This window comes from Thermobia domestica, chromosome 9, assembly GCF_964235325.1.
Source record: "Thermobia domestica chromosome 9, izTheDome1.hap1.1, whole genome shotgun sequence".
NCBI lineage: Eukaryota > Metazoa > Arthropoda > Insecta > Zygentoma > Lepismatidae > Thermobia > Thermobia domestica.
In genome coordinates this window covers 67,066,699-67,090,578 of record NC_137462.1, presented here as the reverse complement: position 1 = coordinate 67,090,578, position 23,880 = coordinate 67,066,699, and positions in this window count along the sequence as shown.

The window sequence follows — 23,880 nt, the reverse complement described above, 5'->3', positions numbered from 1 at the left end:
ATATCTGGGCTATAAAATTTAAATTTTTGGCAGAATAAATCAGCAAAAAGGAGTAATAGTAGATGAAATAGCTACACAAAAGACTGGAAAGTCATAGAGAGTCCCAAGAATATTGAAATCTCACTTTAAAATAGACTAGAATAGGCAAAATATGGATACTCAATTCTGGATCGCCATGTTTAATGATCATGCTAATCATGTAACTGCTGAATTGTGTAATCGCCTCAAACCAATATCTGCGGATTTTAAAACGTTTGGGATATCCCTTTTACCCTTCCAACTTCATTTAGGGCACGATAGCCTATCCACGTATTGTTTTATATGTGTAGTAGTGTAAGTAAATTTTTTTATATGGCTGTAGGTGTATGTTTCTTTGTGGTTAAATTAATTTTCATAATGTCAGTGTAAGTTAGCACAGGGACTCTCATTTACTCCTAAATTGACCAAAGCTCAGCGGAAATAGGTTGAATGATTTTGATGAGAGTTCTTTTCCCATCAGGAAAGGGACCTATTTTTCTTTCATTAATATAATTCTGTAATTAACAAACCATGATTTAGTTGATAGAAAGGCCACCTGACTCTGACCCTTTCTTAGTTCCCGAGCCGGTTTAGAATGGTGAAATCAGTGATTTGTTCAGTGTGCATATAGTGAAGTCGCGTGATAATATGGATTAATATGTTTAGTGCTATGCGTTAGCATGTGTAACTTTCTTAGTTGATGTTTGATGTGTGTAATTTAGTATGTGTTTAGTAGTCGTGATGTGTGTGTGCTTAAAACTTAATCTATTTACGGACAGTGTATTCTTGTTTGATTATTCATCTCTTTTTGTCCGTCGTAATAAGTACATTGATTCATAATAAAAATTTATAGTTAATACTGTACCGTAACTACATATTATATTGCTTATAGCTAACGATAACAGAGTACAAAGAGTATTTAATAGTGCAAACTTTGTTTTCGTACTACTAATGCCATTTCGTGTCGGTCTGAGAACTATTCGCCGCTAGGTTTTTGTTAATCCGAGACTTAACGATCTGGTCAACACGAAAATTACCCTCCTTTTGTAATTATTGATGCTTAAATATTAGTTCTGGCCCATATGAATAGATATTTAGACGAACTACGTTATAAATTAACTTTCCTGAAAAGCACAATCATTTATTTAGTCCAGTAATCGAATTATTAATAATAGTAATCTTTGCTTTTTCCCTTAACCCGAAGTTTGTCTATATAGCTTTATTTTGTTGTCAGGCTGCGGTTTCAAATTCTCTCTCTTCGTTGCTTTCTGTGAACGATCGCATTGTTGACACTTCAAAATATAATTGCCTTGAGCTAAGAGGATAGTCAATGATATTGAATTCTCATTGTATATAAATTAATATGAAGCCGTAAAGTGAAATATATTGTAATCTGTACTGAAAGAATCTAGTATCAGTTCATACTAATTCGCACGTATTAATTAATGCACTATAGTAGTATGTTGATCTTAATATATATAATGAGACTGCTGCGAACAGTCTTGGGCGTAATTGCAGAGTATAGGGTGTCTGAAAATAAATCGGCGTTATAGAAAAATGAATAATTATATAAATGAATAATAATAATGGTATATATATATATATATATATATATATATATATATATATATATATATATATATATATATATATTGTAGTGAGTGTGAGAAAATAATAGGACACCCGTGCATATATGTGCCTAGTTGTGAATTTTGCTAGAAGGTATTGATTGTATTTATATAATAATAAATATTTAGTACACTAACAATTACGTCAGAATATTGTGTGAGGAGAGTGTGTCGTGTGAAAATGGTGGATTCTATTTTCACATCGTGGCTCACCATTTAATAATAATCGGACATATTAACTGATCATCCAATCTGACGATGTGAATAGTGGTCATATAGCAAATAATTCCGAATAGTTTCCAATTAATCACAGAACATAATAGCTGTTTGCAGAATTGCAAAAGTTTAAATATATGAGTTCGGTTTATATTTCCGATACTACTCTGCAACTTTGATTTTTTTCCACGTCACCTGATTAAGCTAGGTTCATTGCTGTTCACAGAGGTGACGAGGTGGATAGTGTTGAATAATATTGAAAATTTATTACAGTAGAATCTTGTTATTCCGTACCAGGGCATCCAAAATCCCAATGTCCATGAATTTTCACTTCTTCTATTTCTAGTGTATAGTGTTTGAAATTAGTTGACGCCTCAAGGTTGGCGCCCTTGCGAACTGGTAGCGACTAGTAAGATTTGGCAGACAACTTACAACTATAAAATTTATTTTATTTATTTTTTAAAATTTAGCAAATCCCTGTTAGGATTTCCTCTGTTTTATTAACTTTAGTCTAGTTTTTCATACTTTACTTGTAACTCTTCTCACTTTCTGAGGGGTCGGAAAATTCTTTTTATTTAGAAATTCTAAATTAAGAAACCATACTGATCTTCTTGTAGGACCAGAGTCTCCAAGGTCTCGGCCGGACACGGCGTAAAGTGAGATTGCCATAAAGCCACTGTATTTGACGAAATTTCGCTCAGAACACAGACTAGCTCGTGGGTAGGCTACATATTTAGTAGGCCACCTTTTTCGGTATATGAAAGTAGATTTGGCTGTGGATTGTTATGTCTAAATTCGACCACTTATCTTTATAGTTTTAGTGTCCTAGCATAATCTTTTGGCGCGCCGCTTTTTCTTTCTTCCTCTTCTCCATCTATCCCTCTATTCTCTTTTTCAAGAATTTTCTAAATTTTTCAACCTCCCCCCAAGTTTTGAACTTGACTTATACCAACCGTTTAACATATATCTTTTGAACCTGAATTATCAATTGAGATGTCGCGAGACACGATTCGTGGAGGTATTCGTTGATGTTGAATATTAAAGGACCGTTTTCCATCACATTTCAACCCATTGCGATAGCGAGCGATGAATTTAGTATACGATTGAATTTTGTTTCCGTTCCTTTTATCATTATCTGTTTGGAATTCTCCCTTGTATTGTCAGTCATTTCTACTTTTGTTTCCATTGGTAACGATAAATGTGAATGTTGTCGTAGTTGTTTGAGCCGAAAAGCATTATTAACATTCTTAGTCTTATATTTATATATTTGTACTGAATGTTGTCGTAGTTGTTTGGGCCGAAAAGCATTATTAACATTTTTAGTCTTATATGTATATATTTGTATATATTCTGTGTTTGCGTGCTTGCCTCACACATTAAATGTCCACTATTTTAAACAGAATGCTTGAGAATATGAATTTTATCATTATGTGCGGTCTATTAGTTAAATTTGTGATATAGTCGGATTTTCTTATGTGAAGTGTTGCAACCTGAAAAATTTAGTTGTCGGGGTTATTGATTTTAAGATTAAATGATGATTTAGTATATGTATGTTGAGATATAAATGCGAATTGAATATAAATATATTAATGTGAAATGTATAATGTTGAATTGAGTAGATAAATATGTGTAATGGGTCTTGGTATCTTACCACGAACGGTTGTTGGTTGCCTTAGTTTCAAAATATCCGACGATTGTAAATTGTGCGTTTTAAAATACCACCGCATGTTAGTTAATTTCCTTCAAGTATTGTGATATTATTAAGTAGTATATGTAACTATTAACATCTTCTGTCATTGTCCTAACTGCATGTAGCATGGAATTAAGGCAGGTCATCGTAACCCTAATGTATTATTAAATCTACCCTCAAGTTCGTAAAATACTTCTGTGAAATTTCATTTCAATTTCATCCCTCATATACAAATTCTCAAACCTGAAAAGTGTTTCCACCTCAGTAATCGTGCTCTCGATATAAAAGAAAAATCCCTTTGGACCTGGAAAATTCTAATTTCTCTATACATTGCGCGAATATAATGACAAATGTGTACACCTTGTGATACAAGGTGATAGTGATTTAAAGATAGTCAGTGAATGGAATAATAAATGGAATGACCAGATAAGTGACGTAGTCTCTGTGATATTAGTGATGAAACTTTGTTCTCTTAATCCAAGAAATGGAAAAAAATGTATAGTTAAATACTTCTACAGACTGAATATGTGTCGTTTAAAATTCATAAACATCATCTCATTTCTGTAAATTTAAATAAAATGAAGGTAAAGCATGGGCATCAAAAGGGTGCTCTGATAATACGTGTGACTTCACATATCGTCTTAAAGTACAAACGAGGACTCGTTGGATTTTTTCTTTCTCTTATTTTTTTATATGAGATACAGACTCATTTTAACCACCATTTTAAGTTTTTTATGTACTAGTGTAGAAAGATTTATATCTTATTTTATCAACATTTAAATAATTAAATTTTTTCTTTAGTCTATCTGTTACTAACAAATATATGTAATTACATTGCTGTAATTCAATATTATATGTGGTATGATACATTTATATGTATACTTGTCTGCATATTCATAACATTTAATGTTTAATTTTTCAATAGATGTAATAAATGTCCACAGATTGTAGTTAGATGATGGTTTCTTTAAAACTGATTTACCTATAACAATACATTGTCCTGTATGTATGTGTGTGTGCGTGAATGGGTGACAATTTAGTTTTAAGTGGTAGCATTTAATATTGATTTGTGACGATAGTGTTTATAATAAGTTTGTAATAGCATGTTATATGTATTGGTTTATGGCGGAGATCATAAAAGATAACTAATTCTAAATTAGTTTAAATCGGCTCTGGGAGGAAAGCCAAAATAACCTGATAAGCTCAAATAACGACAGTCTTTTCAGGAATTTCAAAACTTCTATTTGTGGAAATTGTGTATATCACTGTGACTTTTTTCTTTTCCTTGACTAATTCAAATGTCTGTTTGATCTCTATCATGGATATTTAGATACTGGATAAGAGGTTATTTAACGTTTGGAAATAACAGACAAACGATTAAATTAAAACTTCTCGACACCCGGGCTGGATTAGGGCAACTCCCATGTGCGCAGTTGCCTGGATCCAGATCGGGGTAGTATGAGGGAACATGGGTCTCTTCAGGATCATTTCAAAAACGATCTTCAAGTAATAACATTCGAGTATGAATCACCTTTTTAATAACTATTCAAATTCCTTTATCATATTTCCATAATTATCCAGTAATCATTTATCTCTAGTTTCTTCTTCCTTTCTCCTTTTCCTCTTCCTCTTTTCCTCCTTTCTCCTACCTTCTTCTCTTCTTTCTCACTCTTTCTTTTCCTCTTTATAATAAAACTGAAGAGGGGTCGTGACTGGGAGTTGTCGCTATAGACACGGTCATTAAATTGCTTTGATGTTCCTCTTCGGAAGTCCGATATGAATTAGTTAATCCTAAAACATACATATGAAGCAAGAATTCCAAAATTCATTTATTTCTTTCACATTTGGCTAAATTATCAAATTAAAGATTCAGTTTAAAATAGTCAGCGACTCCCCATTTCCCAATCACGTTCTTTTATGTTTCAGTTAATTGGCAACTGTGACAGGATTTTCCTAATTGACTCTAGGTTAGTTACTTCTTCTTGGATTTCACCAACCCTCTTATTTACCGTTTCTAATTTTGTTTCCATTAATATTTTATTTAAAGTTAGGTTCAACTTGTCGATTTCAGCCTGCTGTTGCTCTAATGTTTCATCTACATGCCGAAATTTGGAATCTACCCTATCAAATTTTGTATCAATAGTAAACAATTTAGTATATATTTCTTGTTTTAATTTATCTATAGATTGTTGGACTTCGTACTCACCCGATCGGTCTCTACGGACATTTCCTCCTTCAATTTGCACATTGAAGAATCAAAGTCGGAACACTTGTAATCTATTTTGTGACTCAATATCTCGAATCGAGCGTCGGTTTCTCGCTCCGAGGTATCGTGCATTTGTATTATTTCCGCATTATCACGATTCGTTTTACTGAGCTTTTGATTCATATCATGACTCATTTCGGTATTATTTTGTTCAATGATACTAAATTTTAAATCCATTTTTTCGTTTAATTTTTGATTATCCTGTTTTAATTCTCACCATTCGCTGTAATGAAAGGAGAATGGTATCACTGTTATATGACGCGTTCTTCCTTTGCTCTACTACGGTGTTGTCGCCATTTAGATTATACGAAGGATCGAGGATGTAATCACTGCCTTTCTCATTATCTTCGAGGTCAGCCACCGGAGATATCTGGCCTCGATTTTTTGGTGTGGAATACCCGCGTTCACCATCGGAATTGGGATGCTCGGTTTCTTTTGGTGTCGAGACATCCATCAAGTCACACTATGATGCAAGTTAAGCTGAAACTTACATCCTAAACAGGGCCGTCGCGTGGATTGTAAGCGCCCGGGGCGAGAATTCCAAGTCTCTCCCACCCAGTGTGTTATGAGAAACAACCAGGGTTTATTCTGTATTCTTAGATTTAAATATGGAATGTAAAATCATAATGCAAGATAAAAGAAGATTGCATTGTAATGCCTTTTTAGAAATCTGTTTTCAGTTTAAACCAATATAGGATAGCCTAAATTTGAATTTTATTAAGATTTCTTTTTCCATTTTAGTCAGGGGGGCCCTTGAGCCCTCCAAGGCTACATCCCTAGTAGTTAATAAACACAGTTGTATGAGGTTCGTACAGAATTGAAGGACTAAAAAGATATTTATTCTGTTATTGATTGGAAAGTACGTGCGAAGTTGTATTTGTGATGCTAACCGAAGCAGATAATCGCTGTATTGCAGTTATTGTAGTACTGCAGTTATAGTAGTATTGCAGTTATTGCGGTATAACTTGAGCATTTCTTGAACAAAATTGGAATAAAGCAATGTTATTGAATTCTACTGAAGTTTCTTCAGTTTGTACCAAACTGTCATACAGATAAGAAGTAAGTAATAGCAGATCTTGGTCAGTTTTCCACGATAAAATCCCTTCTCACAGAAGGCTGGAGAGAGTTCCCATTGAATAATCCTAGACGATGTTTTACATTAGCGATAATTTTACATAGCCGTGGCCTGATCATTATTAAAATATCTGAATTAATATTATTTATTTTAAAAAATCTTTACCGACATAATCTGAATTCCTTGAATGTTGTTGATTTTTGTCCCGGCGCCGGCGTATCTAGCTTTAGAAAATGAAATGAAATGAAATCTTTGAGTGTTACGTCCCACGCTTATGCCGGTTAGGCTAAAGGAGACGGCGATGATGAGTAATGAGTAAAATGGTGGAATGAAGAAAATGGGAGGAAACGGGAGAACCCCGAGAAAACCCACGAGCACGGTGTTTGTCCCCCTAGCTTTAGAAAATGACCTCGATCGATGACTGTTTCTTCTTGACACAGTCGCGTTTTTATGAAAACGTTAGTAGATCGTTTACAAAACTTTTCTCATTTAATTACGGAGTTTTCTCTTTGTCTTTCTTTTTCTGTCTCTTAACTAGGCCGGATAGTGCTGAGTCTACTGTACTTGACTTTTGGGAATAACGCAAACAGTAGTCTTTGTGGAATACTTTATTAATAGGACCAGTGGTGGTTCGTTTCTGAACCCAGCATGATATGCACAAAATAAAGTAGCAATTTGCTTTGAAGCTATCTGGATACAATATTCTGATGGACTGTAGGATATACCCGTGTCCTATTCGCTTGGTTTGCACAAAATTACTGTAGGAATTCTGCAACTTTTATTGTGGCACATATCAGTGATAATAAAATATGCTTTGGCCTCACGTAGTCGCTAACACTCTCGTCTTTCGTGCGAGCGGTCCCGGGTTCGATTCCCGGTGGGGGCACTCGGTCGAAAAAGTGTAACAGATTTTTCAAGCCAGCAATTTTGAGTGAGGTTTTTCCTGAGATTCCCTGATTCACACTAGGGAAATGCCGGGATGATACCTAACATACAGGTCCCAGGCCGCTTCCTTCATTCTCTTTCCCCGCATAGTGTGCTCACCGAGGGACGTCACCCTCATACGTGACGGGGTAAATGGCCATAGATGCCGACAGCTCAGAAATCTAATCCCTAATCCCTAATAATTCCCGACGGGAGCTCATGATCGGATTCCAGGTTAATCAGTAGGTCCACGTCTAATATAGCGTCGCTGCTGAAAGGGACGTTAAAGTAAAATCAACCCTTAATCCCTAATAAAATACACTGGTTGCATGCCTTGTTAATATCGTCTGAAAGCTTGTGTTTAGCATATTGTAGAAATTTCTGTCATAGGAAATATTGTGTGTATTCATCTATTTTCATGCCTGAGACGATAGGAAGCCAAAATATTATACAATTTTCCAAACTCTAATGCAGCGTAGCTATTTAAATTCAGTCGCAAAGGACCCAAAACAAATTGAAACATTAATGAAAGTGAGATATAAATTATGTTATTGTAAGCGAACATACAATAGAAGGTTGGTTCTAAAAATTATGTTGTACTCTTGGAGGATAGGGAAGATCACTAACGTCATTCGGTTGTTAGACACTACGAATTGAAGCTGATCCCCGAAGCAGTTCTGCTGAAAACGACAACACGAGAAGTTGCAAAGAAACTACGCGTTGACCATTCGATTGTAGTATCACATTTTCAGAAACTAGAAAATGTGAAAAGACGAATGTATTGATCAAGAACCAAAGAAATCGATGATTTACATCTGCTTTACGTTGCTGCTACTAATGAGCGCCGAAAGCGATAAATTTTTCGAACATATTCACACAAGCAAGGAAAGCTAAATATTGTACGGTAAGCGACATCTTCTATCTATGTTTTAAGTTACGTGACTAGTCAACCTTCACCTCGGTGTTGTCAAAATTCAGCATATATCAATAGATATAGGAAGTCACAGCTAGGCTTAAAAAATAGGGTGGGCCGAAAAAATCGAAATTTGATGAATCGACTTCCGATAGTGCGGTAAACTTGCCTCATGATCTCAAAACAACGTCTGCGAGATTTCAACGAAATCGGTTAATATCTTGAGGTTCCTCAGAGCTGCCAAAAATTTGAAAATTATTCAAAACACGTTTTTTTAAAAAAATATTCCATAGAAGTTTTACATTAAACAACTTCCGACAGCAATTAAAATTCACTTTTAATAATCTTTAGCAGCAGTAAAAATTTTCAGCTATATCAATGAATATTTTTAGGTTCCTCAGAACTGCCAAAAAATGACAAAATTTCACCAAAATCCTACTTATTTGAAAATCTTTATAATATTTTAATTATGCCCGTAAAACAAATTCTGATTTTTTTAGATAAATTATTTTTTAGATAAAACTTTTTTACATAGCTCCTTGCAAGTGCAAGGATTTCGAAACCTGCACTTGTGAAAAAGTGAAAAAGGTTATTCCACTTGAGCAACCCTTTCTTTTGGGCCAGAGGACTGCGAGGAACGGGAAGATTGGCTCCGTGGACAGGAATGAAACTAAAAGGATTCAGCGTAGAGAACACAGAAGGAACCGTGATTCCATAAGGAAAGAGAGGACTTTCCGAATGGAAGCTACCGATCAGCCGGACTTCGAATGCGAAACTAGGCACATGCAGGAAGATGATTCAGATTCAGATTCAGAGGAGATGTAGGCAATGGATCTGTCTGAGGCACTAACAGTAAGCAAGCAAACTGACGACCAGCCCTGCTCTTCTGCCAGCACCGCTACAATCACTCGCACGCACAGTCCCACAATACAAATCACATCGTCATCGACATCACAAATGCGCTTCCATCTGGCGAAAACAGCTTTGGCTAGCGACAGGTTCGGTGTTTCGTACCGTGCCACGGCAGCTATTGCCACAAGTGTTCTGCAAGATCTAAAGCTCGTGAAACCAGGTGAAACAGTAGTTGTAATCGATAAGAATAAGATTAGAAGCGAGAAGATGAAAGTGAGAGGTTCGCTTCAAGCTGGAAACGACCCCAAGATGAAAGGTCTTTACTTTGACGGAAGGAAAGACAAAACTATATACATTGAGAAAGAAGAGTCTAAGTCATATCGGAGGAGCAAGACTGAAGAGCACATTTCTCTTATCGAGGAGCCAGGATCAAAGTATGTCGGCCACGTTACACCCTCATCTGGCTCAGCTGATAGCATTTTCAGAAGCATAACTGCTTACGTGGCGGATATTGGGGACGATCTGGAACACCTTATCGCTGTAGGTTGTGATGGTACGGCTATCAACAGAGGTTTGAAAGGTGGGATCATTCGCCACCTGGAAGAGAAGCTTAACAGACCTTTTCAGTGGCTGATATGCCTTCTGCACCTAAACGAGCTTCCGTTGAGGCATTTCTTTGAGCACTTGGATGGTGCAACCAGAGGTCCACGATCCTATGGGGGTGAGATTGGTCAGCAACTGGAGGGAGTAACTACCTTCGAAGCCATAGATTGCAAGCTACGTAACGTCAATGCGAATGACCTTAGCTCTGACCAAAAGTATCTGCTAGAAATTTCTCAAGCAGTGAAATCCGGAGTTTGCAGTGACGATTTGTCCAGGCGTTTTCCAGGGCACCTGTCACACTCCCGATGGTTTACGACAGACAACCGCATTCTCCGTTTATACATAGCAACAGAGAATCCAACACCTCAGTTGAAGACACTGGCAGAGTTCGTCATGAAGTGTTACGTACCCGGATGTTTCACAATCAACTGCAATCATTCAATCAAAGACGGAGCCCGTAATCTCTGGAACATCATTCAGACCAGTAGATATTTGCCAATGAACCTGACGAACGTCCCGAAACGCGTTCTTTGCTCATCCGGAAAACATTATCCTCTCCATGGTGACCGACAATAAGGCGCACATCGAGAGTTGGGTCTCAGAAGAATTCTGAAAGCAAGGTAGCAAGAGGAGAGTGTCATCAGAGTGTTTGAAGTTCCTAAAATCAATTTTGATGGAACAGATTATGTGAATATTATTGAGTGGATGAATTGCAAATTTACCTCGCCTCCAGTCATGCAGAATGTGGAGACAGACTTTATCAAGTCATTGATAAAAATAAGGAAACAGTTGTGGACTGGGAATTTTCAGCCTTTCCGTGCCGCACCCAGGCCGTTGAGCGTTGTGTGAAGGTGGTCACAGAAGCGTTCCAAATAGTATGTGGTTCCCAGAGAAGGGACGGATTCATTCGTGCAAAACTGGCTAGACAGGCGGCAATTCCGAAGTTTGATCACAAATCTGACTACATTGCAAACTAAAAACTAATGACCAATGAACGTTAAGAACTGAATTGTCAAATAAGTGGGTTTGGTGACTTTTATTTATTTTTTGTCTTGTTTTTTGTTCTGAGGAACCTAAAGATATTCATTCGCGTAGCTGAAATTTTTACTGTTGCTAAAGACTATTAAAAGTAAATTCAATATGCTGTCGGAAGTTGTTTAATGTAAAACTTTTAAGAAATAAAATTAGTACCAAAAACAGTATTTTGAAAATTTGTCAACAAAAATTTTTTTGGTAAAATTTTGTCATTTTTTGGCGGTTCAGAGGAACCTAAAGATATTCATTGATATAGCTGATTTTTTTTACTGTTGCTAAATACTATTAAAAGTGAATTTTAATTGCTGTCGGAAGTTGCTTAATGTAAAACTTTTATGAAATTAAAAAAATAAAAAAACGTTTTTTGAATAATTTTCAAATTTTTGGCAGCTCTGAGGAACCTCAAGGTATTAACCGATTTCGTTGAAATATCGCAGACGTTCTTTTGAGGTCATGAGGCAAGTTTACCGCACTATCGGAAGTCGATTCATCAACTTTCGATTTTTTCGGCCCACCCTATTAAACAATGTATACGCACCAAACCTACACTACTTGACTCATAACAGGTGAAGTAATCAAACCTATACTACTCCATATGCACTAGCACGTTCTTCATGACGCTGTTTCTTTTAAGGTAATGTTCCAATCAGTTCCTCTTCCTCGTTTCTATTACACCTAAAATTGTTCTTTTCTTTCCTACTATTTCCAACACTTTCTCATTTGTTTCCCGTTTGACCCAACTAATTCTCTACATTCTTTACCAAGCACACATTTTCTAAAGCGGAAAATGCTCCCAAAATACGTAAGCTCACTATTTTCAGCAGATGCACAAATCGGGTACCATTCTATCTACGTGAATATTATATATGTCGATTACAGGAAACCGCTTCTCGCTACTTATTACCATATTTGCTGTATAGTGATTAATGTTAAAACCGGAAATGGTTGATTTGTACCAGCGTTGGGCAAATTTCAATTGAATTAACAATTAACAATTAATCTGTAAAATTAATTGTTAATTGCAATTAACAATTGATGTAAGTAATGGTTAATTGTTAATTGCAGTTGGCCATTAATAATGGAGAATCAATTGCAATTAATCAATCGATTGAAAGTAATTGCATTGGAAAAGTAATTGCAATTGAATTCAGTCATTCAATTGCAATTGAATTATTCTCAATTAATTCAATTGCAATTGATTTCCACAGCAATTACTTTCAATTGATTGATCAATTGCAGTTGAATTTCACTGATTAATTTTCAACACTGTGGTTCAGAGAGGGCGTGGGACAATGAAAACTTTAGCCACGACCAATTGACTCACCATCCATCGTGACCCACGACCCACCGTAACCCACTCTGACCCACCACCCACTATGAACCACTCTCACCTACTGTGACCCACAGACCCACCAAAACCCATTGTCATCAACTCTGACCCATGATTCACGCCCTCTTCTCTACTGACTAAAGAGTTTAAACATAATAAAACAAGCCTATGAACTTATCACTGATCGGAGTTTGAATTTCTACGATCAATCGCTCAAGCACCTCTCTATTACAATAACGATGGATTTGACCTTTCTAATATAAATAAAATAAAGAGTTTGTTTGTGTCTGTTTGTTTTTGTGTGGCCTGTGGACCAGACGAGTGGACCGAAAGTTTTCAAAATTTGGTCACGGGTAGCTTGGTCTAGGCCCCAGATCAAGGCGAAGAGTTTTTTTTTTTTTTTTAAATTTCGAACTAGGGATGTCTCAGGGGGATGTTTACCGGGACATGTAAAAGTAGTAGAAAATGACCGATATTAGTGTCGATTTCATAGTTTTCGCGGTCGATGAGATCAATGGTAAAACTCCGATCGCATTAACTTCCAAATTCACCCTATTCGGCTGCGGGGCGGGGGAGGAGAATACCGAAACGTAAAAGTAATCCAAAATGACCGATATTAGTGCCAAATCCATAGTTTTTGCCGTCATTGAAATCAATGGTGACACTACCATTAGCGATTACTTTCAAATTCATCCACCGTTGTATGCGGGCCTTGGGTCACCAGAGGGAGGAATTCCGAGACATGTAAAAATAATCGATAATGACCGATATTAATGTCAAATCCGTAGTTTTCGGGATCGCTGAGTTCAATGGTGAAACTCAAGACCGCGTTTACTTTCACATTTAGCTCCCATCAGCTAAGAAACGGGGGCATTATAAAGGGAATCGCGAGACATGAAAAAATAATCCGCAATGACCGATATTAGTGTCAAATCCGTAGTTTTCGGGATCGCTGAGTTCAATGGTGAAACTCAAGACCGCGTTTACTTTCACATTTAGCTCCCATCAGCTAAGAAACGGGGGCATTATAAAGGGAATCGCGAGACATGAAAAAATAATCCGCAATGACCGATATTAGTGTCAAATCCGTAGTTTTCGCGGTCGCTGAGATCAATGGTGATACTTTCATTAGCGATGATTTTCAAATTTAGCCACCATTGTATGCGGGCGGGAGTCATCGGGGGTGGAGAATTGCGAGACTTGTAAACATAATGGAAAATGACCGATATTAGTGTCAAATCCAAATTTTTTGCTGTCGCTGAGATAAATGGTGATACTTCCACAGGCATTGATTTCCAAATACAACCCCCATCGGCTGCGGGTCAGAGACTTTGTTTTTCAAAATTGGAACCAGAGGATCATAGGGGCGGGATACGTAAAAAGTAGTAGAAAATGGCAGATGTTAGTGTCACATTCATAGCTTTTGCGGTATCGGCTGGGGGCCAGAAGAGATTTTTTCACAATTCGAACCAAGGGGGTCTCAGGGGGCGTTTACCGGGACATGTAAAAGTAGTAGAAAATGACCAATATTTGTGTCGAATCCATATTTATCGGGGTTGCTCAGTTGTATAGTGACACTTCCCGATAGTGTTTATGTTCAAATTCAGCCCCCATCGGCCATCCTAATGAAAACACTTGTACGTTGTTGGATATATATTCACACAAAATATATCCAATTTTAGAAATGTTTCTTAATTGTTCTCCCGTTGTTCAGTTTGTTTACATTGATATTTTATCTGATTCGTGCGAAGAACGGGAATAACAGCTAGAACGAAATGGTAAAGTGTTTGTCATGGACCAAATTACAAAAAATTCAATTATATAGATAACTAGCAGCGTTCACCCCGCTTCGCTGCGGTCACCCCGGAACGCAATAAACCTTGTTAATTAGATAATTTTTACTTTTTCGCTTTCAAGTGATATGATAAAAACCATAGTAGATTCCAGTAAATGTTAACATTATATCGCCTGTCATTTATGTTAACCCGCCGAGTCACATGGTCATGCGGGTTGCATATAAATACGTTTATTTTTACCTATGATGAACTAATAACAAAGGATTTGTACGTATGGACACTTGAATGGTCAATTATCTCAAGACACTGGTAATTAAAAATTAAAGTGATATGATAAAAACCATCTAGGGTCCAAATCCTAATAACCCCCCAAAAATGAAAGAAATTGGTTCAGCCGTATTAGCGTGATGAGTTCACAAAGGATTTGTGCGTTCTCTTTTATATATATAGATTATTATAACTATCATTGATAACTATTTTCTTGTTGAATTATAGATACTTTTCAGTGAAAAAAGAATAAAATTTGAAAGTCCCAAATCTAGTTAAAGTAGACCAACGTAAAGGAAAAAAGTATAAAATTTTCCATATAATTAACCGTACCGTACAAACTTAAAATGTCCATGTAATTAAGCTTACAGTACAAATTTCATGTCTCTTTTTCTCACAACTTGATTTAGTTGAGCTCTGAACGCTAAACACAGGCTTCAGCAATTATTATAATAGAAAGCAGTGGATATATAATGTGAAGCACTGTATTTTTTGTTTCTCAATTTGTTTCTCAACTAATATCGATCGTTTTCGATTATTTGTTTTACAAATGAACCCACTACCAATTTCCCGTACGTAGAAATTCCACTTTCCATAAAAGAGATTTTTAAAAAAGTGCAAGGACACGTTCTGTTTATTTTTACCTCCATGAATTGATGTCGAGTTCCGTGTCGAGCCGAGTTTGACAAATAGCATCCTCGTTCAGCTCGTTTTAACTCATTTTGAAATCATGATCTGATTATACTAGAAAGCGAAAGCCACGAGAAATGTAAGCAGTAATGTGGAATACTTTTAATGGTGCTCACGACAAGGTTGCATTTTGTCTCGTACTTTTAGTGCATCTCGAGGGGTACTTTTAGAGCGTCTCGTCTCCATAGCGAAACGACTATAGATTTTTATAACGAGACAGCGTCAAATGTCGTGAGCACCGGCGTCATTAACTTGTTCAGCCACCAACGAATTTCGAGATGGTTCCTTTTGCATCTTTTTGTGCTATTTTGTACTGCTATTCTCACTTTTTGAGCCTCACCGCAAGTGGGTCAAAATGGGCCTACAAATATGGCGGAACAAGTTATTACTGTTCCGCCACCAACGAATTTCGAGATCGTTTCCTTCAAATTGCCTAGTGCCTTTTTAGTGCGGTTTTGTGCGCCTATTTCCACGTTTTGTGCGTCACCGGAAGTGGGTAAAAATGGGCTTTCAAGATGGGACGAACATGACCAGGAGTTCCGCCACTTTCGAATTTCGAGGTCGTTAATTTCACATCCTTTCATGCTTGTTTTGTGCCGTTTTGTGTGCCTCTTTCGACCGTTTGTGAGTTACAGGAAGAGGGTTAAAATGGGCCTCCAAGGTGGGACGAAACTGACCCACTGTTGCGCCACTATTGAATTTCGAAGTCGCTTCTTTCTCAACGATTAGTGCCATTTTTGTGTCGTTTTGTGCGTCTATTTCCACGTTTTGTGCGTCACCGGAAATAGGTCAATGTTATCCTACAAATATGGCAGAACAAGTTATTCCACTTTACTTGTAGGCCATTTTGACCCATTTTCGTTGTCGCACTAAAGTGGAAATAGGCGCACAAAACGGTACAAAACAGGCACTATACGATGCGAAAGAAACGACATTCAAATTCGATACTGGAGGTTGACGCATTTCTGGCGATGCTCAAAACGTGGAAGTAGGCTAACAGAATGGTACAAAATACATACTAAACGATGTGAAGGAAACGTCCTTCAAATTCGTTGGTGGCGGAACAGCATTAACTTGTTTCGTTTTATTTGTAGGTCCATTTTGACCCACTTCCGGTGACGCACAAAACGTACAAAATAGGTACTAAACGGTGCGAAAGAAACGACCTCGAAATTCGATAGTGGCGGAACAGTGAGCCATTTAACTCCCACTTTCAAGGCCCGTTTTACTCACCTTGGGTGATGGTGATGCACAAGGCAAAAACTAGAGGCAGAAATTTTTTTTAAAAAAAGACACTAAACGATGCTAAAGAAACGATCTAGAAATTCGATAGTGTCGGAACAGTGGGTCATTTTCGCCACACATTGGAGGCCAATTTTGGCACACTTCTAGTGACGCACAAAACGTGGAAATAGGTGCACAAAACGGCATGAAACATTCACTAGTCGATGCGAAAAGATGGACCTCGAAATACGGCAGTGGCGGAGCAGTGGGTCATTTTCGTCCCACCTTCGAGGCCCATTTGACCCTTTTCCAGTGACGCACAAAACGTCGAAATAGGCGCACAAAAGGATACGCGATGTGACATTAACGACCTCGAAATTCGATAGTGGCGGTACTCTTGGTCAGTTTCGTCCCATCTTGGAAACCCATTTTGAATCACTTTAGGTGACGCACAAAGCGTGAAAATACGAGCTCAAAACGGAAGAAACTGACACTAAACGACGCGAAAGAAGCGATCTCGAAATTCGTTGGTGGCACAACAGTGGGTCATTTTCGTCATACCTTGGGGACTCATTTTAACCCACTTCCCATGACGCAGAAAACGTGGAAGTATACGCACAAAACGGCACAAAACGATGTGAGGGAAACGACCTCTAAATTCATTGGTGGTGGAACAGGAACAACTTGTTCGGCCATATTTGTAGGCATTTTGACCCACTTCCGGTGACGCACAAAATGTGGGAATAGGTGCACAAAGCGACACAAAAGATGCAAAACAAAATATCTCAAAATTCGTTGGTGGCAGAACAAGTTAATGACGCCGTGAGCACCAATATAAGTATATACTGTAGTTCTTACCATCAAGGCTGAGAACTGCACGGTTCAATTTTTTAGCCAAAGCAGAAGCTCAACCGGGATAGTTATGTCAACCGGCTCGGCCCGGTTCAACTGGGCGAACAGCTTGAGCTGGCTTGGTTGGGGTGACCCATCAACTGGGCTCAATTGAGCCGGCTCGGTAGGGACGAGTCATCGACTCGGCTCGATTGGAGCCAATGGCTCGAACCAGCTCCATTGAAACGAGTCCATAGGCTGGGTTCGAGTCAGCTCAACTGAGCGGATGGCTCGAGCCGGCTCGGTTGCGGTAAGCAATCAGCTCGGTTTGGTTCGGCTCGTGTGAGCCATCGACTCGAGCAGGCTCGGTTGGGTGAACTGTTGGCTCGGCTCACTTCTCGGTTCGGCCCGATAAGAGAATGAGCTGCAGTGAGAAAAATCCGTTCTCCGGACAGCGGCATATTGTACAAATATACGGTATCCTCTTGCTTACTACAGAAATCAGTACGGAGCATACGTTATCCGTATGCAACATAGGCTCTGCCCTTAGATGTTACACCATGCCGTTGCAGGATGTCTGACATCTAACAGTTTTCCGTATATAACGTGCATATACTTATGTTACATTCCTCAGCTATATGTTATATACATCCATTTCTATGTGAAATCCTGATCGCCTATATTGCTTCATACGGAAAGTATGTATAGATGGAACATTTATACGGAAAGTATTATAAAACATGCGTTTTCAGTTATACGTCTGTTGTAAGTTAAGTCGAAAAACTACAGGAATTACGCATGTAACCTACCTTTCTAAGTACGCCACCTACACTTTTTCTCAGTGTGTGAGCGAGCCGCTTGAGTTGTTGACAACCCTAAACCCGGGTCGAGCAGTTTTGAACATGCTTGGCTGGAGTCCTATAACTTTTAACATTTTTTGGCTCGAGCCCGAATACTTGCTCCTCCTGAACTCAAATCTAGAACCTCGTGACCGATGTCCTTGCCTCCTGAAGATTTCTTGACGACCGAAATCGACAGTCAATTAATTTTTAATATTCAGATACAAACCGCCTATATTCCATGTTTATACATGGTGTTATAATAATAATTAGTTATAGTAGTAGTAGTAGTATCATTGATAATTATATTGTCTATGTAGAATACTTGAAGAGAGTAGTACTTGGAACTACAAAAAGAATTTTGCTCGAATTGGCTCGTTATGGCTCGACTCGACTCGATACTCGATCCGAATTCGAGTCGAGTTGGGGAATTTTTCGAGCCGAGTTTTCGAGTCGAGCTCAAAGATGTCTGCTTCGAGTTGAGTCTAGTTTTAAAGAAAATTCGCTCGAACTCGCTCGTGCCCATCCCTATTTTATGAATGACAGGCATATAGAGTTCTTTTTTCGAGGAGGATAGAACCATAAACATAATATATTTTTAAAATACTTAGTTTCACGGCTTTCTTCCCAGGGGGCGAAGGGATGGTAGTTATCCAGCATTTCATATAAGTACCTTATTTGAAATATTTAAAACAGTAACAAGTGGACAACATAATATACACACATCTTCTATCTTCAGTTTTAATTGCTGATTTCAATTGCAATTAACAATTACAAGTTGTAATTGTCAATTGCAATTAACAATTAAATGTTTCAATTGCACCCTTTGCGATTGACAATTAACAATTAAATGTTTCAATTGCCTGGTGACCAATTAACAATTGACGAAAATTTAATTGGAAATTTTATGAATGAATTCAATTGCACTTGAAATTAATTGTCAATTATAAATAGAAATCAATTGCAATTGAAATCAATTGCAGTTAATTTTCAGAGCAATTACTTGATCAATTGCAATTGATTTCAATTGATTTTGCCCAACACTGATTTGTACCACTTTCGGTTTCAATATTACGTTCATCAGGGAACTCGATTCTTAACTATTGACTCTGTACATCGTGGACAAAATTGATCATAATCCATCAGATAGTTTTTGAGACTGTTTGTTTCTCTGACGGACAGAATGAATATAGGGCTATAAAGCTTTCGTAAACTAAATTCGTTAATGAGTGATGATGGAAGAAATACAAGAAAGGGAACCAAGAGAATCACGGGAAAATTTGCAAACACAATATTAGCCATCGAAAACCCACATGACCTGGGGTAGATTAGCATAGATGAAAACTCTACCACTGAATCATCAATCATCTGCTTATTAGTTTTATTAATTATTATATTAATATAACTTATTAAATGCCTGCTTACGTTAATTATTGAGCAATTACATTGTATACTTCGTATTTCAAAAATTATAAATTTGTATTTACTGTACGTAGGTATGTTGACAATAAGCGAATGTTATCAGAATGGTTGTGGAAGATTTGCTTTGAAGGTTTCCTTCGTTGCCTTTTGTCTGGTTAGAAAGTAGTTTGCAGTAGTAGAAAGTAGTAGAAAGTAAGACATATCCAACTACTTTAACAGCTACTAGCGAGGGATGGTCAATTCCAGAATTTTTACTTTCCTGAATCCGGAAAGTAAAATCGGAAAAATTCCGGAATTTTTCCGAAATCCGGATTTTTTCCGAATTCCGGAATTTTTCCGAAATCTGGAAAGTAACATTTCCGATTTACTGGAAAGTAACATTTCCGGGCCATCCCTAATTCCGTGCAAGGCATGGTTGTTTCTTATAGCAGTATTGCATTAATAGTCTTGGTTATTTGATTACCAAGTACTAGATGAAACAAATTAACTTTCAGCCACGAAGACTACAAACTATAATTACGAAATGAAATGAAATGAAGTTCATATTTTAAAAAAAACAATGTATTTGAGATAATGTAACTTATTTCACTTTGTTGGTTTATGCTAAGTGGAAAATGTAGTCTACAATATCTTCGTCGGCTTGTCTTATATCCCTGCTTATAGGTAAGTTCCTCCCTGTTATCATCTACGACTAGCATGTGTGAACAATTATCATAACTGTGACTATCATAATAGCCTCACATCATCACGTAGTTGAAGCCACTTCTTTGGCACTCGCAATTTTGTTCACAACCGACACACTATCACAACAAATGATGTTGAAGACATATTTAGATGTGAGACAATCTTCGTTCGGAATAGATTTGTAATGACCATCTATCAGCATCGATCTTCAATCCTCTGGAAACAAATGCATATCATTCTACTACTGAACTCTGTGAAAAGCTCAGTAGAAATGTTCCTTCCCTTTGGTTGATGTTGGTACGAGTAAAGATAAATCAAATGTTGACATAACGGACTGCATTACAACAGTTTTCATGCAGTCACGGTGGATTGTTTCGTCTAGTTTACTATCGATATCGAAACCATATATATCGAAAACAAAGGAAGCTTGAGCATTTGCTTTTTTTCCCCTTTCTTAATGAATTGCGTGTAATTTGGTAAATGCAGTAACACGTTTCCTTAAAAGAATTACTTCTCCCTCAGCCTCACAACGAAGCAGAAACGAAGTTTCTTTATTGAAACGTCGAAAAGGTACATTTTAAAATTTAAGGGACGCGACCATGGCCGGATCCAGGATTTCTTGAAGGGGGTGCGCCAATAACTACCACAACATTTGATTTAAATTTTTAAATGCTTTAAGCATCTATGGTGTGAATGAGGAATCACACTTTGTTCAGTGAATCCTTTTCCTACAACCTTCAGAAAATTGACTTAAACTATTGCTTTTGCAAAACAAAGCTTTCTTTTAAGCCTCAAACGGACACATGACAGCAGAAAGTTTAGGAAAATGTTGCTTTTTGACTGCTAGGCTCTCATTTAAAATAGTGTATATTTACAGTGAAGGGGACTGCATGTGCTCCGGTGCACCTCCCCTAAATCCGGCCCTGGATGCAGCCAATTGATGTAGTCACATTTCGGTTTTCCCATCGGATTTTTTTCGGACTGAGTATGCTATTTAGGACAACATTCTGAACGTTTCTACCAATTTTCAGTTCCTTGCTATAAAGTTCCGGGTTTGAATCATTTTTTGTCTAATTACATTGGTCTAATATTTTGTTACGATTTACCTTCACTTTCCAGCGACTATACCCGTTGCTAAATGCATTCATTGCTTGTTGATGACGGACTTTGATTCGGTACATAATAGTGCTGTCCAAATCAATTTTTGAAGAAGTTGAAATTGCAAAAAATGGATTTTCTGTTTTCAAAATGGATTTTCCTTTTTTAATTTTCAAAACCAACTTTCGGTTTTAGATTTCAAAACTAGTTTTCGATTTCAGTTTCCAAAATATTTTTGGTTTAGGTTTTCAAAATCGATTTTCGGTTTTCGGTTTTCGAAACCCGTTCTCGGCTTCGGTTTCCTTTCTTGACTGTGCAAATGTTATTTAAGGTGAAGGTGAAGGGAAACAATAAAACAAAGTATGAATAATAAACAGAAATAGTACATTTGCACGTCTGTGTTTAATTTGTGAACCAAGTGGGCATACGATATTAATATCCTACAGCACACAAAACAATTTACAAACATATGCATGGGATGCTCATTTCTTCCGTAGAAGGTGGCTATGAAGCTCACCTCTAGTGCGCGTGAACCGTGCTTCTTGTCCCGAGATTAGTACATTAGAACATAGTAACTGCAGATGCCAAACAGTATTTACATCGCAAAATGTGAGATTGCATGAAAATAATACGTCAAGAAAAGTCCAGAAATCGGATTTGAACACTGGTCGTCTGGTTGATAGTCACGCGCTTACTTCTACTTTGCACCAAGCCATGACAATCCTTTGCCATTAGACATTTATTTTACCATCTGCCGTGCGAAGTTGCCACATCGTCATACTTTTACTGTGGTCTACCGCCGAAAGAAGTCCCAAAGTTTAAATAATGTCATATGATATTTTCATCTTTTTACCTCTAGCATGTTTCCTCCCTCCCATTGAGCACGAGTGAGAGTTTTAGAACATATGATGTATCTACCTACCTAGGTATATAATTTAGATCTACCTAAATATATAATAGAACTCCGTCAAATTACCTAAAAACCCTAATACTAAATTAATGATATACACTCTAGTACAAAACGGTGCCGGAATAGGTTCCATCTCCCTACCATTAATCCATTATCCAAATCATAAGTGGTAGAAATAAACTATTTTCGGTTCCAACGTTCATCGCTATAAAACAGAAAAGGTAATACACAGCGAAGAGCATTTTTTGCAATCGATCCAGTGTCTCAGGAGAGCATACTATCACCACCTGCAACACACAAACCGGAAGTGCTTGAAATTTACTAGCTTCCGGCTCCAATATTGATTTCCATAGAGTAAAAACGGTAAGAAATATCAGAGGAGTTTCTTTGAATCGATTCAGCGTCCCGACAATAGATATCAAATCTTCCCTTAACCCTCTATTAAAAACGGAAGTGGTGGGGATCCACTGTTTCCGGTTGTAAGGTTGATCGCTATAATACAAAAACGGTAGATAGCGACCAGCGAATTTCAGCAATCAATTCAGAGTCTTAAGAAAACTCTGATATCATCACCATTCCAACATTGTACCAAATCTAGAAGTGGCTGGAATTTACTAGTACTTCTGGTTTCAGCGCTTATTTCCCTAGAGCAAAAACGGTACGAAATACCAGAAAACAGTTTTTGATACAGATTCAGCGCCCAAGGAATGAGTTTTGTCTCGACTTTTATCTGTCTGTTGAAACCGAAAGTGTAAAAAATACGTTTATTCGATTTCAACACTGATCACATAATGAATAAAACGAAACTACTTAATGACAAGCAGATTTGTAATGCGCCGCTATTATAGATCTGTGCTATAGCGCATTACGTCCTATGTAATATGGGTTTCGGTCCGCAGCAGAAGATATAAACTTTAAAATATAGCTATATATAAAATTTTCGAATCGAAATCAACAAGATATATGCATAAAAAAAGTCAAAATTGAGTGTTAAAGCAGATAGTGTTGTGATTTAATTTGGTAAGGTATCTATAGAATATGAATATCTAATATATATATATATATATATATATATATATATATATATATATATATATATATATATATATATATATACACCCCGGATCTAATGTCGAAACTATGTCCATTGTATTAATATTTATGTTTTGTGTTGTGGTGTTGTGATATAAATATAGATAACCAGTAATCTGACAAAATAATGTGCAATTTGATGGAGACATATCTATATCTATCTATCTATCCATCTATCTATCTATCTATCTATCTATCTATATCTATATATATATATATATATATATATATATATATATATATATATATATATATATATATATATATATATATATATATATATATAGATATACATAGATATATATATAGATATATATATGAATTTAAAAACGATTGCCATTTTTGCACCCACTACATTCCGCAGGATTGTAGCAACCACTAGACGATGTTAAGTATATTGATTTCTAAGTGTGAATATTGTCAAAGTCATATGTTATCAGAATAAAAATCGGTTCTGATTTTCCAAATTTCCAGAAA